The sequence below is a fragment of the Nuphar pumila genome, chromosome 12 (assembly GCF_984573655.1).
Source record: "Nuphar pumila chromosome 12, dmNupPumi1.hap1.1, whole genome shotgun sequence".
NCBI lineage: Eukaryota > Viridiplantae > Streptophyta > Magnoliopsida > Nymphaeales > Nymphaeaceae > Nuphar > Nuphar pumila.
In genome coordinates, this window is record NC_143260.1 from 19,710,934 (window position 1) to 19,724,956 (window position 14,023).

Below are 14,023 nucleotides of genomic sequence, written 5' to 3' on the forward strand. Positions count from 1 at the left end.
CTTTAATTTTGATGCGATCGTTTCTAATGCGTAGTTTCATTGATGTCTAATATGCGAAAAACAATAAATACCAAGTCTACACATCGGTGGGGTAAAAACACAAAACTATCCCGAAACTGAAAAAGAATGCTGGTTTACAAGACACCATGTTCAATAATAGAAATTGTAAAAGTGTGAATGATATGAGATGATGTTTGAGAACATGTATTTTGATGGTAGCTGCGGTTGGTGATTGACCGAGCGAAAAGAGAGAAATGAGGTAGCTAGACGAAGGCGGGGTAGAAAGACTAACATAACCCTATGTGAGAAAACAATGATAGGATATTCATGATGTGATCTTGAACAAAACGAAATTTGAAATTGTGTGTGACACGATATGATGTTCTATTGACGGAATGTGAAATTGTGTGTGACAAGACATAGTGTTCTGTTAGTTATAATTAATGAAACTCTAACAACATAACCCATGTGGGATTTGAGTACATTTAATTTGGTAATGCGATTTGAGTGACGTTCGACTCCAACAAGTACTTTTATTATAAGTTGCATGATAAATGGTTGTGTAAAAAGATATAAATAGCACAACTACAGATTTTTAGGGTAGGAAGACAAAACTATCCATGAAAAAATATGTATGTTGATGCATAGATGGTGTCGTGTTCAACAAAATGGTGTGGAAGTATGAATCACAAGATAAGATGTTGAACAGTTAGTACTCTCGCGATGGCTACAATAACAACTTGTCTATATAAAAGAAGAAAAATTTGAGGTTGCACGATGTTGGTGTAGAAAGACAAACCTACCCTTACATGAAAAAACAACAAGACATTCATAATGCCATCTTCAAAAAGATGGAATATGAAACCGTGAGCGACAAGATACGATGTTCATTTAGTTATTGTCCTTAAAACTTTTACTATATAATGTTTGTGGGTTTTAACTAAGCTTTAATTATCATTAGCAAACCTAGCGGGTCTCTCTTCTCCAACAAGAACTATATGATGGTCTAGGTAAAAAGACAAGACGATACCTGAATATGATTTCTAAGTCGATGTATAAATGGTGTTGTGGTCAACAAGAACAAGTTTGAAAATGTGGAAGACACAATATAATATTAACCAACAAGAACATTGACAGTGTAGAAAGACAATCCTACCCATATGGTGGTGGTGTAAAAGACAAACCTATCATTACTTGAAAAAATAAAAAGTCGTTCAGACTGCCATTTTCAACCAGATGAAATATGAAAATGTGTGACAAGATACGATGTCCAATTACTTATTATCCTTGTAATTCTAACTAAATGATGTTAAGCAATATGTATGTTGGTGATGAATATTGTTTGAGATTGATTAGATAAAATGAGAGAAATTGAAAAGTACACAGTGGCAGGGTAAAAAGACAAACCTATCCGTGTACGACAAAAGAATAAGAAAGTCATTAATAATTCCATGTAAAACAAGATGAAATGTGAAAGTGTCATTGACAAGGTATACCTACAACTTGTAACTTTAACAATATAAGGTATGTGGGTATTCACCGTACTTTAATTTTGATGCGATCAACTTCAACCAGTACTTTTTTCTAATGAGCTCAGCATGATGGTTGTTTTGTTATTCTAACGGTAAAATATTTTATTGTAGTTGCTCAATAGCAATTGGTCAGGACGGGTAAAGAGTTCAATACTAGTGCTTATTCTTATCGGCATAAAATTGATATGCTTGACGCCTGAATCGGCTATTTTAAATAAATATAAAAAGAATGCTTAAAATTAGTTTTTAATATTATTTTAATAGCTTTAACATGTGTCATTTCTGATTGCCGCAGGTAAATGATCGCACGACCAAAGAATTGTACAGTACGAAATGACTTGAAAAAAACTAAATTACTAATTATGCAATAAAAAATTTGTGAGGCTGACTAATATTTTATGATCAAAACTCCATAAACTAAAATTGTCATATATCGTATTCTTTGCAATAAAAAAACTGGCTTTTAATTTTTAAGTAAAAAAAATTACCATTTTTTTTCAAAAAATGTAAGGAAGAAAAGTTGATTTTTATCACGAGAAAGTGGCTGCCGATATTTACCCAAAAAAACGTTTAGTCACTATGCTCAGCACCATTATTTTCTGTCCTGATCCGATCCAAATCTGATTGGATCCGTCTGAGACAGGCCTAAAAAAGGCTTTCTTCAACCGACATTAGTACCGATTTCATTCGATCCATACCCGCACCAGAGTTTACACCTAAAGCGTATTCGATACGCAATTACGCACCGCCTACGGGTTTTCTTGATAATGACAAAATTATAAATTCCGCCCAATTAAAAGCCTTTATTAAGCAAGTACTCCCGCCATCCGCAAGCCAGATTTAAAACTCGTTACGTTACCTCTTTCACTCTCTAATCCAAGAACAAGAACCAGAACATCGGCGTCTCTGGAAGCTCCCGCTGAGCGCATCGTCGTCCTCCCCCTTTCCCCTTGAGAACCAGAGACGATCTGAGTTTCTCGGTCCATTCGAAGCCCTAATCTCGCCGTCTGCGTCCTTCGTCGTCTGCCGACTCTCGTCGCCGTTCCCGCGAGGCTTCTGCTTCCCTTCCGCTCCCCTCTCCACGCTCAGAGCTCGGCGATGATCGTCGAATCGAGGCGATTCGTCTCGAGATCTCCTTCGTTGTACGCGAGTTCTAGGCTGCGGAGATGCGTGGTGTGTTTCTTCTTGCGAAAGGAACCCGATCGGACGGAGGATTCCTGGGAATGTGCAGAGAGGGAGGTCGATCGCGTCCCGTTTGATCTCAACATCTTCGTCGTTCTCTCTGGGTTCGCCTTCTGAGCGTACACGAGCCCGCTTATGAGTTTAGCTGCGTTTGCCTGCCTTTTTATTTCGATTTTCATTTTTTCTTACTCCGGTTTTGGTTTTTGTGGATCTAGTGTGCGATGGTTTTGATCTCAGCGTGGTTTCTTGCTCGTTGAGGCAGGAGGACACGGGGACGCATGAGATTGGTGCCAAGTTGAGGCAGGAGAACGCGGGGACGCGTGAGATTGGTGCAGCGGAGTGCCGTAGCGGAGTGCCAGACGGTGTATCTCTCCGAGTAAGACGGTTTGATCGTTTGCTATTTTCTTTTTTCCCGATCCATTTGTTTTTAGCATACGCACCCCCAAACGCCTTTCTTGATTGTAGTCAAATTCGTGTAGGAAATTCATGATCTATTGTGTCATCTTCTTTTGGAATGATTTGTACTCAAGCGAGGTTGTTTCCATTGGTGAATTGTAGGGTTCTTTGTGTTTTAGATTTTGCATGTTCTCTTCAAAGAAGTTCTGGGTTAAGTGATGTATGTGTTGTCTGTGAAGTTGACACGCTTTTGTAAATTCATTTAGTTGTTAAGATAGTCTTGGATGCTTTCTTGTTTGTCGATTCTAACCCTTCAAAATATTTATCTGACCAGGCAGTTCTTTCGTGACGTTTATGATGGGCAGCTATTTATCAATTTGAAGAAGGGTGTGGATTTGCCTGCCATGGATCCTTAGGTCGGTTCCTTTTCTCTTTTATCTTTATTGATTCATTTTGTTGAATCTGAGTTTGCTGCCTAATGGATTTGGAGAATGTAGACTGGTCTAAAACGTTTTCCATCTTTCTTTTATGTTGAAACTGATTTTGAGTTGACCAATATGATTGCGTTAGTAATTTGAGTGAATATTGGATGAGAAGTGTTAAAACTGTTGTGAAACCCGATGATCCTGACAAACTAGACAGTGGTCCCTTCTAGTTAACCTGGGTCAACATCTGCATTTTGATATCCCAAACAAATAGAATTATCTACCACAATGCACATTAACACCTACTCGGTCTTTGGACATAGAAAATCACTTTGGATGGAGTGATAGAAGATGAAAAGGAATCTTTGCCATCTAGGGTAACTTCAGTAAGGCACTCAGACACCTTTGCATGGTCATGAAGATGAGATGCTCGTTTCTTTTTATCATGGCCTCATGTGGAGTTTGTATATATATGTATATATGTGTATGTATGCATGTATGTATCCACGTATGTATGTATGTGCCATTATCTTTATTATCTTTTTTGTATTTTTGTCTGAATCCTTGTTTGGTGTGGTTAGCTAACCCTAGGCATTTTAGCCATGTGAGATTGAAATATGGGTTTGTAAATTCTGGTTCATCTCTTGATCATTAGAGAAGAATAAGCCATTAACACTGTTTGGGTGAGGCTTTTTGGTCACAGTCTTTTTGACCAATTTATATGGAAATTCTGGGTGGCTCTGGGCTATATAATGTTTTTTCTCAAGAAAAAGCTATCATGTGAAAATAGTTTCTAACAAATGCATTTTTTACACTCATTGGCAGTTCCAGTAATGTTCCATTTTGAAAATAATGCCACTTACTGATACAAAATTTCCAGGAACAAGCGATCTTTATGCAGTCATACAATATGACAACTAGGTTGTGAAATGCATGCCGAAATGGTCGTAAGTTTCACACTATTCCTTATTAGCACCAGTTGGTATGTCAGTGAAACTCAAAATTAGTTTCCTTTTTGAATTATAATTTTCTGGGTTCTGCAGAATTGCTTATTCACATGCATGCTATTGGAATCTTTTCATTCAATCTATGTTTAACATGATTTTATTGGGTTGTTTATAGTTTACCCTTGCCTCTTAAGCTTGATTTTCTTAAACAGGAAAGCTTATCAGGTTTTTTTTCTGAAAATTTTGGTCATTGGAGATCAAATTCTCTACCTAGTGTTTAACACATCATTGTCTAACTTCATTTTATTACACTATTATGAGTGCCTTTATCAAATGTTCTATTTATCTATACTAAGAATGATATTTATTGGATTGAATGTGATATCATGGTCAGTAAAACTGCTATCAGCTGAAGGGTCCAGCTTGGCCATCAAAAGAAAAAAAAGGGGCACGGTTTGCATTAAAAAAGTGGTACACTTGTGATTTGCACCCAACATCACAAATAAATCATGTTAGTCTTTACCATTCTCATGGTATTATCTGTTATAATAGTGTCTGGTGCATGTCCATTTGGCAAGCCTGTTTGAGAAAGCAAATCAAAGTACCTTTTATCTGGTAGCTTTACGTGCAAGAGTGTGTAGCCTTAAGGCTTGATCAGTCTGAATTGGCTCTGTGCTTGACCTGCTCTAAACCAGGTTATACGTTATCATTTTGATTGCATGGTTAGTGGTTGCTGAGTTGGCTGATTATGTCTGAGATGCCCGGTCATTATGTGCACAGAATATTTTTCTGCCTGCTATGAGAATACACATGCTTGGGCATTTCCAAGAAACTGAAGTTGTATGAGCGTGTAAAATACGCAGCTCATGACAGTTAAGCTTACTTCTTTGTTAAAAAGAAGGTGCTTTTTCCTGATTTATATGTTGTGCATTTTATCAAGGATTGGTTGCTGCCAAAGTATCAAATTTCAAATATAATGCAAGTTGATCTTATGCACAGAGCAAAACATACATAACACCACATACCATGCACGTACGCCAGCTACAACTCATACTCCAGGGTCATGCAGGTCATCTTTAGTTGCCCTTGACTATCTGCACAGTACCCCAATTCCAATTCTAGTAAAGCATGTGCATGATGTAGGAAGTTTTTGTTAGTCTGAGGCAGGGATTTGTGTAGATTGGATATTTTCAAGCCCCATATAAGGACTACTTGGAGTAGAAGAATATTATGTAGTTGTTTTTAACAATAGGTATCTATTGATCAAATATTTTCTAGCCCGATATAAAGACAATTTGGAGTAGAAGAATATCATATCATTACGGTTAATGATTGTTATGGGTCAGAAGTGATGGAGGCAAGGCGGATGGTTAAACTGCAATTCTTTGTTTCCTAAAGAAGATTATTGGAAATGTTAACAATACAATTTATTACACTGAATCTAAAAGGGCTGCAATTTGATTTTGACTGATGTTTAGTCATTGTTTAGTATTTCTAAGAATACTAATTGTGTTTTCTTTGCCCCTCATCCAACAAGTACTTTTATAAGTAGTACAACTATACAATTATGGGGTAAAAAAAGAAAACTACCCATGAGATACAAAACTATGTCGGTGTGTACACTGTGTTGTGTTCAATTAGAACATGCGCGAAGGTGTGAATGACACAATATGATGTTCAACAACAACTATGTTGGTGATAGCCATTTTTAAAGATTTATCGTACAAAATGAGAAAAATATCCCATGTGGGTATTAACCATACCTTAATTTTGATGCGATCGTTTTCAACGAGTACTCTTATTGATGGCTAGTATGCGAAAAAACATGCGAAAAGTAATAAATAGCAAGTCTACACATCGGTGGGGTAAAAACACAAAACTACCCCCGAACTGAAAAATGATGCTGATGTTTATTTGATGCTCAAGTAGTTATTGTCCTTAACACTTTATCTATATAATGTTTGTGGGTTTTCACTAAACTTTAATTATCATTAGCGAACTTAGCGGGTCTCTTGTCTCCAACACGGACTATACGATGGTTGCAGTAAAAAGACAAAAGTACTCCTGAATTTGATTTATATGTTGATGTATACACGGTGTTGTGGTCAATAAGAACAAGTTTGAAATGTGGATGACATGATATAATGTTAAGCTACAATTCCGTGGTTGATGGATATTGTTAGAGATCGACATGATGAAATGAGAGAAATTGGAAAGCTACACGTTGGCAGGGTAAGAAGACAAACCTATCCCGGTATGACAAGTACTTTTAACAAGACAACAATTATTGGGTGACGCCATGTTCAACAAGATAAAGCGTAAAAGTGTGAATGATGGGAATTGATGTTCGAGAACAAATATTTTGGTGATGGTTGTTGTTCGTGATTGACTAGGCGGAATGAGAGAAATAAGGCATCTACATGAAGGCGGGGTAGTAAGACAACTGTAGCCCTGTGTCAGAAAACAATGATAGGGTATTCATGATGTCATCTTCAACAAGACAAAATGTGAAATTGTGTGAGAAAACACAATGTTCTGTTGACGGAATGTGAAATTGTGTATGACAAGACAATGTTCTGGTAGTTATAATTAATGAAACTCTAACAACATAATATGTGGGTTTTGAGGATATTTTAATTTGGTAATGCATATTGAGTTTTGATTTTCGACTCCAACAAGTACTTTTATTATAAGTTGCATGAGAAAAGGGTCTGCCAAAAAATATAAATACAATGACTACAAAGTTTTGGGGCAGGAAGACAAAACTACCCGTGAAATAAATATGTATTTTGATGCATAGATGGTGTCGGGTTCAACAAGATCGTGTGGAAGTGTAAATCACAAGATAAGATGTTTAACAACTAGTACTCTCGTGATAGCTGCAATAAGAGTTTGTACATATGAAATAAGAAAAATAAGATAGCTACACGATGGCTAGGTAGAAAGACAAACATACCCTTTCGTGAGAAAACAACAAGACATTCATAATGCCATCTTCAACAAGATGAAATATGAAACTGAGTGGCTAGCTACGATGTTCATTTAGTTATTGTCCTAAAAACTTTAACTATATAATATTTGTGGACTTTCACTAAACTTTAATTATTATTAGCGAACCTAGTGGGTCTCTCGTCTCCAATAAGGACTATACGATTGTCGGAGTAAAAAGACAACACTACCCCTGAATTTGATTTCTATGTCGATGTATACATGGTGTTATGGTCAACAACATGTTTGAAAATGTGGACGACACAATATGATATTAACCAGCAAGAAGATTGGTGGTGTAGAAAGACAAACCTACCCTTATGGTCGTGGTGTAAAAAGACTAACCCATCGTTACATGAAAAAATAACAAGTCCTTCTTAGTGCCGTCTTCAATGAGATGAAATATGAAAATGTGTGGCAAGATACGATGTTCAATTACTTATTATCCTTGTAACTCCAACTAAATGATGTTTGTGGGTTTTCACCAAATTTTAATTATCATTAGCGAACTAAGCGGGTCTATTGTCTCCAACAAGGACTTCATGATAGTGAAGGTAAAAAGACAAAAGTACCCCTCAAGTAGATATCTATTTCGATGTATATAACATATTATGGTCAACAAGAACAAGTTTGAAAATGTGGATGACACGATGTGATGTTAAGCAAGACGTATGTTGGTGATGAATATTGTTAGAGATTGATCAAATAAAATGAGAGAAATTGGAAAAGCATACGGTGGTAGGGTGAAAAGACAAACCTATCCCTGTATGACATAACAATAAGAAAGTTATTCATAATTCTATGTACAACAAGAAGAAATGTGGAAGTGTCATTGACCAGGTACGATGTTCAGTTACCAATAACTTGAAACTCTAACAATATAACACATGTGGGTATTCGCCATACTTTAATTTTTTTTGCAATCGTTTCCAACCAGTACTTTTGTTGATGGTTAGTTTGTGAAAAAAACATACGAAAAGTAATAAGTAACAAATCTACGTATCGGTGAGGTAAAAACACAAAACCATCCCTGAACCTAAAAGGGATATTGATGTTTATATGACGCCATGTTCAACAATATAAAACATAAAAGTGTGAACGATAGGAGATGATGTTCGAGAACAAGTATTTTGGTGCTTGCTGCTGTTGGTGATTGACCAGTTGTAATTAAAAAATAAGGTGGCTACACGAAGGCGGATAGAAAGACAAACGTACCTCTATGTGAGAAAACAATTGTAGGGTATTCATGATGTCATTTCAGCAAGACGGAATATGAAAGAGTGTGTGATAAGACACGATGTTCTGTTGATTGAATGTAAAATTGTGTGACGAGACACAATGTTCTTTTAGTTATAATCAATGAAATGCTAACAACATAACCCATGTGGGTATTCACCATACTTTAATTTTGATGCGATCGTTTCCAACGACTACTTTTATTGACGTCTAGTATGCGAAAAACATGCGAAAAGTAATAAATAGCAAGTCCACACATTGGTGTGATTAAAACGGAAAATTAACCCAGAACAGAAAACTGATGCTGGTTTACATGACGCCATGTTCAATAAGGTAAAGCTTAAAAGTGTGAATGATAGAAGATGATATTCGAGAATAAGCATTTTGGTGATGGCTGTTGATGGTGATTGATCGGGCAGAATGAGAGAAATAAGGTGGCTACACGATTGCAGGGTAGAAAGACAAGCATAACCTTTACGTGAGAAAACAACAAGACATTCATAATGCCATCTTCAACAAGATGGATTATAAAACTGTGTGTGACAAGCTACGATGTTCATTTAGTTATTGTCCTTGAAACTTTAACTATATAATGTTTGTAAGTTTTAACTAAACTTTAATTATCATTAGCGAACCTAGCCGATGTCTAGTCGTCGACAAGGACTATATGATGGTCTGGGTAAAAAGACAAAACTACACCTGAATATGATTTCTATGACGATGTTTACATGTTGTTGTGGTCAACAAGAACAAGTTTGAAAATGTTGATGGCACAATATAATATTAACCAACAAGAACATTGGTCGTGTAGAAAGACAATCCTATCCTTATGGTGGTGGTGTAAAAGACAAACCTATCTTCACTTGAAAAAATAACAAGGCATTTATAGTGCCATCTTCAACCAGATGGAATATGAAAATGTGTGACAAGATACGATGTTCAATTACTTATTATCCTTGTAAATCTAACTAAACGATGTTTGTGGGTTTTCTCCAATTTTTAATTATCATTAGGGAACTAAGCGAGTCTATCGTCTCCAACAAGGACTTCACAATAGTGAGGGTAAAAAGACAAAACTACCCCTCAAGTAGATATTTATTTTGATGTATACCAGGCATTGCGGTCAACAAGATGTTTGAAAATGTGGATGACACAATATGATGTTAAGCAACACATACGTTGGTGATGAATATTGTTAGAGATTGATCAGATGAAATAAGAGAAATTGGAAAAGTACACGATGGCAGGGTAAAAAGACAAACCTATCCATGTATGACAAAACAATAAGAAAGGCATTCATAATCTCATCTACAACAAGATGAAATGTGGAAGTGTGATTGACAAGGTACGACGTTCAGTTAACTATAACTTGAAACTTTAACAATATAACGCATGTGGGTATTCACCATATTTTAATTTTGATGTGATCGTTTCCACGGAGTACTTTTATTGATGGCTAGTATGCAAAAGCGATATATAGCAAGTGTACACACCGATGGGGTAAAAACATAAAACTACATCCAAACTCAAAAAGGATGTCGATGTTTATATGACGCAATGTTTAACAAGATAAAGCGTAAAAGTGTGAATGATAGGAGATGATGTTCAAGAACAAGTATTTTCGTGATGACAAGAACAAGTTTGAAAATGTTGATGACACAATATAATATTAACCAAAAAGAACATTGGTGGTGTAGAAAGACAATCCTACTCTTATGGTGGTGGTGTAAACGACAAACCTATCACCACTTGAAAAAATAACAAGTCATTCATAGTGCCATCTTCAACCAGATGGAATATGAAATTGTGTGATAAGATACGATGTTCAATTACTTAGTATCCTTCTAACTCTAACCAAACCTTGTTTGTGGGTTTTCACCAAATTTTAATTATCATTAGCGAACTAAGCGGGTCTATCATCTCCAACAAGGACTTCACAATAGTGAGGGTAAAAAAGACAAAACTACCCCCAAGTAGATATCTATTTCGATGTATACACGACATTGTGGTCAACAAGAACAAGTTTTAAAATTTGGATGACACAATATGATGTTAAGCAACACGTACGTTGGTGATGAATACTGTTATAAATTTATCAGATGAAATGATAGAAATTGGAAAAGTACCTGGTGGTAGGGTAAAAAGACAAATCTGTCCTTGTATGACAAAACAATAAGAAAGGCATTCATAATCCCATGTAAAGCAAGATGAAATATAGAAGTGTCATTGACAAGGTACGATTACCTATTACTTGAAACTTTAGCAATATAACCCATGTGTGTATTCACTATACTTTAATTTTGATGCGATCATTTTTTATGAGTACTTTTATTGATGGCTATTATGCAAAAAGTGATAAATAGCAAGTCTACACACCGGTGGGGTAAAAACATAAAACTACCCCGAACTGAAAAAGGATGCTCTTGTTTATATGGCGCCATGTTTAACAAGATAAAGCGTAAAAGTGTGAATGGTAGGAGATGATGTTCAAGAACACGTATTATGGTGATGGCTGCTGTTAGTGATTAATCAGGCGAAATGAGAGAAATAAGGTGGCTACACGAAGGCGGGGTTGAAAGACAAACCTACTCTTTTGTGAGAAAACAATGATAGGGTATTCATGATGTTATCTTTAACAAGACAAAATATTAAATTGTGTGTGACCAGACACGATGTTCTGTTAATGGAATGTGAAATTGTGTGTAACAAGAAATAATGTTCTGTTTGTTATAATCAATGCAACTCTATCAAAATAACCATGAGTTTTGAGCATACTTTATTCGGGTAGTGCGAATTGAGTTGGACTTTCGATTTCAACAAGTACTTTTGTAATACGTTTCATGAGAAAAGGGTCTGCAGAAAGATATAAATACGACGACTACAAAGTGGAGGGGTAGGAAGACAAAGCTACCTTTAAAATAGATATCTATGCTGATGTATACATGGTGTTGTATTCAACAAGATCATATTGAAGTATGAATCACATGGTATGATGTTCAACACTTAGTACTCTCGTGATGACTACAATAAGAGGATGGCCATATGAAAAATAAAAGATCGACACGATGGCAGGGTATAAAGACAAACCTATCCTTACGTGAGAAAACAACAATAAGACTTTCATAATTCTATCTTAACATGTTGGAATATGAAGTTGTGAGTGTCAAGATAGGACGTTCAATTAGTTATTATTGCCAAACACATTAACTATATAATGTTTGTGGGTTTTCACCGAATTTTAATTATCATTAGCGAACCTCTAGGGTCTCTCGTCTCCAACAAGGACTACATGATGGTTTGCGTAAAAAGACAAAACTACCCCAAAAGTAGATTTTTATTTCGATGTATACATGGTGTTGTGGTCAGTAAGAACCAGTTTGAAAATGTTGATGACACAATATAATGTTAAACAACAATTACATGGTTGTTGGATATTGTTAGAGATTGACCCGATGAAATTAGAGAAATTGGAAAGCTACATGTTGGTTTGGTAAGAAGACAAACATATCCCGATGTGACAACACAATAACAAGGCAACATGTATTGCGTGTCATCATTTTCAACAAGATAAAGCGTAAAAGTGTGAGTGATAAGAGATGGTGTTCGAAAACAATCATTATGGTGATGGCTGTTGTTGGTGATTGATCAGGCGAAACGAGAGAAATAAGGTGGATACTCGAAGGCGTGATAGAATAACAAAGGTATCCATGTGTGAGAAAACAATAATAGGGTATTCATGATGTCATCTTCAACAAGACGGAATGTGAAATTGTGTGACAAGACACGATATTCTGTTGACAAAATCTGAAAGTTTGTGACAAGACACAATGTTCTGTTAGTTTTAATCAATGAAACACTAACAACATAAACCATGTGGGTTTTGAGCATACTTTAATTTGGTAATGCGAATTGAGTGTGACTTTCGACTCCAACAAGTACTCTTATAATAAGTTGCAAGACAAAAGGGTCTGCGAAAAGATATAAATACCACGACTACAGAGTGGAGGTATAAGAAGATAAAACCACCCTTGAAATAGATATGTCTGTTGATGCATACATGTTTTCGTGTTCAGCAAGATCGTGTAGAAGCGTGAATCACAAGATAAGATGTTCAACGACTAGTACTTTGGTCATGGCTACAATAAGAGCTTGGCCTTATGAAATAAAAAAACAGGTGAGCTAAACGATGGCAGGGTAGAATGACAAACCTACCCTTATGTGAGAAAACGACAAGACATTCATAATGCCATCTTCAACAAGATGAAATATGAAACTGTGAGTGACAATGTTCAGTACGAGAAATCGGAAACCTACATGGTAGGGGATGATGCTCGAGAACAAATCTTTTGGTGATCGCTCTAGTTAGTGATTGACTAGGTGAAATGAGAAAAATAAGTTGGCTACACAGAGGTGGGGTAGAAAGACAAACATACCCCTGTGTGAGAAAACAATGATAAGGTATTCATGATGTCAATTTCACAAACACCAAAATTGTCGTCAACAAGAACAATTGTGAAAATGTTGATGACACTATTATTTAAGCAACAAGACATCGACAAACCCAACCTTATGGTGGTAGTGTAAAAAGACGAATCTATCCTTATATGAGAAATCAACATAAAGCCATTTATAATTGCATATTCAACTAGGTGGAATATGAAAGTGTGAGTGACAAGATACGATGTTCAGTTGCTTATTATCGTTGTAACTCTAACTATACGATGTTTGTGGGTTTTCAGCAAACTTTAATTATCATTAGCGAACCAAGCAGGTCTATTGTCTCCAACAAGGACTTCACGATGGTGGGGATAAAAAGCGAAAACTTTCCTTGAAGTAGATATCTATGTCGAGGTATAAAAGGCGTTGTGGTCAACAAGAAAAAGTTTGAAAATGTGGATTTCACGATATGATGTTAACCAACACTTACGTTTGTGATTGATATTGTTAGAGATTGACCAAATGAATTGAGGGAAATTAGAAATGTACACGGTGGCAAGGTGAAAACACAAACCTATCCTTGTATGACAAAACAATAAGGCATTCATAATGCCATGTACCACAAGATGAAATATGGAAGTGTCATTGACAAGGTACCATGTTAAGTTACTTATAACCTGAAACTTTAACAATATAACGTGTGTGGGTATTCACCATACCTTAATTTTGATGCGATCGTTTCCAACGAGTACTCTTATTGATGACTAGTATGCGAAAAAACATGCAAAAAGTGATAAACAACAAGTCTATACACCGGTGGGGTAAAAATACAAAACTACCCACGAACTGTAAAACGATGCCGATGTTTACATGACGCCAA

At 36.0% G+C, this 14,023-nt stretch overlaps 1 long non-coding RNA gene across 4 annotated transcripts in view; it reads left to right on the top strand.

The window, feature by feature from the left end:
- The first annotated feature begins 2,358 nt into the window (after positions 1–2,358).
- LOC149820218 (uncharacterized) overlaps positions 2,359–14,023 on the top strand; it is an 83,187-nt gene continuing 71,522 nt past the window's right edge. For 2 of the 4 annotated variants that reach the window (XR_016426765.1, XR_016426768.1), the window contains exons 1-4: positions 2,359–2,818; positions 2,930–3,090; positions 3,445–3,526; positions 4,416–4,517. This is a non-coding gene — a long non-coding RNA (uncharacterized LOC149820218). Of the gene's footprint in view, positions 2,854–2,929; positions 3,091–3,444; positions 3,527–4,415; positions 4,518–14,023 lie in introns of all 4 variants that reach the window. The other 2 variants (XR_016426766.1, XR_016426767.1) reach the window with 2 other exon arrangements.